The sequence below is a fragment of the Anarrhichthys ocellatus genome, unplaced genomic scaffold (genome assembly GCF_004355925.1).
Source record: "Anarrhichthys ocellatus isolate YVR2014 unplaced genomic scaffold, GSC_Weel_1.0 scaffold29, whole genome shotgun sequence".
Classification (NCBI taxonomy): domain Eukaryota; kingdom Metazoa; phylum Chordata; class Actinopteri; order Perciformes; family Anarhichadidae; genus Anarrhichthys; species Anarrhichthys ocellatus.
Window position 1 is genome coordinate 1,658,987 of NW_022280059.1, and position 6,022 is coordinate 1,665,008.

The window sequence follows — 6,022 nt, forward strand, 5'->3', positions numbered from 1 at the left end:
GCTTGTGTTCATCGCAGCAACAGGAAGTAAATGACAGGCAGAGCATTTGATGCTGAAAATAGGGTGAGAAAGAAAGAGGGGTAGGGGGGGGAGGGGGAGAGAGAGAGAGAGAGAGAGAGAGAGAGAGAGAGAGGGATAATAATCCCCACTATTCAGGCCTTCCTTCCTTAAACCCATGCTGTTGTGACTGGAATTGGAACCGTCCCCGCTTATGCACACATGAACATCATACGAGCGTAAAAGCCAAACTAATCATAACAGCGATGGATAAATCCCACCGCAGAGATCACTATGACTTTCACGGCGGCCATCGCCAGATGTCACGCTAGACTCTTCCCCCGATTCGGCTCCTCTCTTAGGAAAAGCACGCACAGATCTTTAAGCCTCTGTTTGCGGTCTTGCGTGTGACATATGGGCGATTCGTAATAACTTATCATTAAACTGCCATCAAACCGTTTTGTCCCAGTGTATCTACGGGACCTTGGACCGCCCCCAGACCAGGGCAAGGGTCACCTCCCTGCTCAAGCAGATTAAAACAGAGGGATTATTATTGCTGCACAGCTGGAGGGCTGTTGTTGCAGTGCGCTGGATAGGCCCAACCAAGATTTGTAATCTACTCAGACCTGGGATACATATGCCCTCACACAAGCAGCAACCGCCAAGATATTAACACAGTTTTTAAATCATGGATCCAAGCGGGATTAAACGCCACTCATTGTGTTGGCATGCGCTTGTTCATCACAATGAGGATAACATTATGTAACACGAGGGATCTAGGAGAAACACCAACACACCAGAAGGAAATCCTCACTGAGGTCGCTGAATGGGATTGATACAGAAGCAACATACCTCAAGATCGTTTACTTTGGAGCTTGATTTCATGGAAGCACACACGTCCCGCCTGTTTACTTTAACCCAGTTTATTTTCTTCAGGGTTTGGGACATAAAAGTGCTGCCTATTATAACATATTTCCCTAGGCCACCCCCTGGAAGTGTCTTCGACAGAAAGCAAATGGACTTTTTCTTTTGGATTTTGGCTTATTGCAGAAAATAATTTCTGTGGGAGAACACAGAGGCCAAAGAACAAAGGAAAATGCGCCGGTATATGTAGTGAATGACTGACTGGGGAAGTGGGAACAGGTGCACAGGAGGTCCAGACAGTGCAGTGCTAACGAGGGACAGGTGAAACTAGTCAGGGCGAGGCAGCCAATCAAAACCGGCGGGAAAACACACACACACACACACACACAAAGGCGGGAAGTGAAGTGATCTGAAGCGAGAGGAGAGGTGAGTAGCAAAATAATAATATGAATGAAACAAAAGAAAAAATGTCAGCTGGTTGAGACAGAAATGCACTTCCTCCCGATGATGTAAAACATCCAATGAAATAAGGTACATTGTTCAACTCTAATTTAAAAATCTGCTTTTATATTAAAGAAGGTTGGTGTACAGATGTCACAGTGTTAAAGGAATCATGCAGCCCTCACTTGGAAACACTTTTCATAGACTGCAAACCATTTTATTCACCGCGGGAGTTTTCCTCATTCATTCTGGTCGGTGTTTACATCCCACCTCAGGCCTGTGAGTGAGGCGCTCCAACACCTGGCTGATCAGATCACCAACATGGAGCACAAACATCCGGACTCCCTGCCCATTGTTCTTGGGGACTTCAACAGAGCGAACCTCAGCAAAGAACTGCCAAAATACAGACAACATATTAAGTGTAGCACCAGGGACAAAAACACACTGGACCACTGGTACACTGTAATAAAGGATGCATATCGCTCAGTTCCCCGTGCAGCTCTGGGACTCTCTGATCATTGTCTGGTCCATCTTCTCCCGACCTACAGGCAGAAATTAAAATCTGCAAAGCCTGTGGTAAAGACTGTGAGGAGATGGACCAACGAGGCAAAGCTGGAGCTACAGTCCTGCTTTGCCTGCACTGATTGGAGTGTTTTTGAGGCTGCTGCTACAGACCTGGATGAGCTCACTGACACTGTGACATCATACATCACTTTTTGTGAGGACATGTGTGTGCCGACTAAAACTTTCTGCACATTCAACAACAATAAACCCTGGTTCACTGCAAGACTCAGGCAACTTCGTCGGGCTAAGGAGGAGGCCTACAGAAGTGGGGACAGGATCCTGTACAACCAGGCCAGAAACACACTGATGAGGGAGATCAAGGTAGCAAAGAGAAGCTACACTGAAAAGCTGGAAACAAGTTTTCAGTCAACGACCCCTCGTCAATGTGGAGAGGCCTGCAAGTACTCACGAACTACACCTCTGGTGTGGTCTGAACAACCTGGAGCTGAACAGGCTCAAAACTGTCGAGATGACAGTGGACTTCAGGAGGAGCCCCCCAACACTGCCCCCCCTTGCCATACTCAACAACACTGTGTCTGCTGTGGAGACCTTCAAGTTTCTGGGATCCACAATCTCCCAGGACCTGAAGTGGGCTCCCAAAATCGACACCATCAGGAAAAGGGCCCAGCAGAGGTTGTACTTCCTGCGCCAGCACAGGAAGTACAACTTGTCTCAGGAGATGCTGATTATTTTCTACTCCAGCATCATCCAGTCTGTTCTCTGTTCCTCTATCACTGTGTGGTTTGGATCGGCCACCAAACAGGACAGAAACAGACTACAACAGATTGTCAGGTCTGCAGAGAGGATCATTGGTTCCAGCCTGCCCTCCATCGTGGACTTGTACACCTCCAGAGTCAGGAAACGGGCTGGAAAGATCACTGCAGACCCCTCACACCCTGGACACAAGCTGTTCCAACTCCTCCCCTCTGGTAGGTGCTACAGAGCTCTGTACGCCAAAACCACCAGACGCAGGAACAGCTTCTTTCCACTGGCCGTCACTCTGATGAACAATTAATCAGACATGTTGCATCTTCATTTGCACTATTACCACCTTCTGCACTAATATCCCGAATCCATTGTCCATTGGCATTGTTGTTGTTCTTTATGTTCTTTATGCTCATATATATTTATATTGTACATCTTAAATGTTAAATGTTTCTGCTTAGTTTCTCTGTTCTACTTTGTTGTCTTTAATGTCCTTGTTTTTTTATATTTCTCTTGTTTATTGTATATATTTTATGTGCGTATGTACGATGAGAGTAATGTGTAACCGGAGTCAAATTCCATGTATGCGCACGCATACATGGCCAATAAAGCTGATTCTGATTCCGATTCTGAAAAGAGAAATGCTGCAATAGGAGACGGGGCACATCATGCTGCCCAATATCTATCAACATGTCACACGTACACACACACGCCAGACATAATGTCTGGTGAGAGCAGGGTTTGAAAAACAACAAAAAATGTACACAAAAGTCTGTAAAACCCTTTTTTTCACAAACACACCTAATGTCCAAAATCGGACAGAAATGATCTAAAATGTATTTATTTTTTGCCTGCATTATGTTCTTGGGTTGTCCGTCAGTCCACCCACTTCATTCTTGAGAACGAGTTATTTTAGGAACGCCCTGGACGGACTTTCTTCAAATTTAGTACAAACGTCCACCTGGACTCAAAGAGGAAGTGGTCAGATTTTTATTGGTCCAAAATAGAAGGTCGAGGTCACTCTGACCTCATGTTGGCAATATCACAGGAACACCCTGAGGGAATTCCCTCAAAGTTGGCACACACATCCACTTCCACTGAATGTTGAGCTCATTCGAATTTGGCGGTCAAAGGTCACTGTGACCTCACACCAATAAACTACTGTTTATTGAGTTATTGTCATTTCTGCCAGGGAGAGTTTGGTCTAATTTGTAGCATGAAGGCTTTGCATGTGTCACCAGCAGGGGGCAGAAGAGCCCCTACAAACTTTAGCCGGTCACGTGTCATTGTAGTCCATAGAATGGAAGCAGTTTGTCTGGCTGCGGCATGAAGACGATGAAGAAGAGGAAGGTCTTAGCTCATTGTTAGCATGTGTAGCTGGGAGAGCAGGAGGAAGGTGTTTCCCATGTCTGCCAGCCAATAGGGAGTCTTCTACACCAACAGGTTGTTTTGTTCAGCAGGCAGTGGAGACTAATGATGAGAGTCTGCCCTTGTGAGAGAACATAATAACTGGTGTCCATATGACTTGTTGGTTTTAAGACTGAAAGCAATAAACTCTGTTAATCCACTTCACCCAAAAGTCCCTAAGTCTTTAAGTCCGTCTGTTCGGTGAAAACAGGTTTGCTGGATTTCGGTGTGGCCTAAAAACCTAAACACTGCGGTGCTGCAGAGCCGATGCCCATCCCCCTCAAAACCCAAACACTCACTCCTTCCAGGCCCATCCAGCCCAAAAACATTGTGTTTCAGAGTAGAACACCCCTCTTTCTTGTACAGGACCCCCTCGGTGACCCTCCTCCCTCCCCTCTCTCTCTCTCTCTCTCTCTCTCTCTCTCTCTCTCTCTCTCTCTCTGCCTGCTTCTATCTGGGAGCAGTGAGAGCACCATTGCTCAAGCTCCCATTGAAAAGAGAGCATATACAATGGGGTCTTTCTCAGTCTCCCTCTCTTGTCTCCATTAAAGACCCTGGGAACACAACACTGTCCACAGAGCCACTCTTAAAGGGACAGTGGGACCCAGGTCTTCGCAACCTGAGTCCCGGAACCTCCCATCGTTTTCATGGGAAAAAACAGGAATCTACGCAGCAAATCAATTATTCATGAATGGTATGTGAACTCTCGCTGCGCCACCTCCATCCAAACTCACACAATCACCTCAGACATCACAGTCTACAACAACACAGCGAGCTAACCTCTGCTGATGTGAATCATTGGGGACAGCCTGCTTTTATTTAGACTACAGCTGACGATGCTTCCGTCTGTTATGGCTGAAACTGTAGATCTAACTCAAACTCATTCTGATGACAGGATGCTGGTTATGTGGGGTTGCAAATGCAAACAGAATAGTTTGATTATCATTCCTATTACTTTACTGTTATACATTTCCCCCAGCCTCCATCACTGTAAATAAGACTGTAATAAAGGTTGGACCATTTTAAACAAAGTGACCTGACAGTTTCTAGGCCAATGGGTGAAACTCATTGGAAGGCAGAGGTTCTTATTAGCCAGTGTATTAAGCCAGTATCTTTCAAGGACTTGAGGAGCCATTTGATTTCACTCATTTAATCTTTTGTTTTATACATGAAAAATTTTAATCAATCAAACCGTTTTGAGCATAAACAGGATGTCAAATATGTAGAATAATGACAAAAGCAGAGGAAATCATGCACAAATATGAATTCAGTGTCAAGACACAAATACAAACAGAGTTAACAACATACAGGTATTGAAACCAAATGACCCAGAAATAAACCTGTGTAATGTGAGAATGAATGAATTAAACATGGCTGACAACAAATGAAGTTACTAAAGTTACTTTAAAAGAATATGATGACAGGTTTTAACTCAGTTTGTCTCATTTATTTTCAAGAATAATGGCTCCTCTGCCATGACTTAATGGTACCTATTATTTTGTTGATCCACACACGGACAGTGCGCAGGTCCGTCTTTGCCGCAGACTGACACACGGACTTTGTTTTCCAGCGGAAAACGGGGTGATAAACTGCGCTATTTTACAACTTCAGGAGATCCAGTGTGTAATTAAAAAAGCGAATGGGGGGGATTGTGCTGAGACAATCAGCATGCCGCAGGGTTTCTCACACCCCCTGAGAAAAAGGAGGGAGACTCAGGAGGAGGAGGAGGAGGAGGAGGAGGAGGAGGGTGGAAAGAACTTTGAGCTGAGGAATTTGAATCCTGTTTGAAGAAGGGAGAGAGGGAATGTCTGAGGGAGTCGGTGGGGCAGGAGAGACGAGAGGACGACAGACTGCGGGAAACACTGTTTAAAGAAATACTCCCTCGGTTTGCTAGAAATAGATTTGGTGAAGTTTATCAGCCGCCGAAAAGTACGGAGCGCTTTTTTTTTTTTTATTGTGCGCGTTTTCTTTCTGGGGGACGTTTAGTGGACAGTTTCGGGATCAACCAAAACAACAGCGGAAGAAGTGAAGAGACAAGACTTTT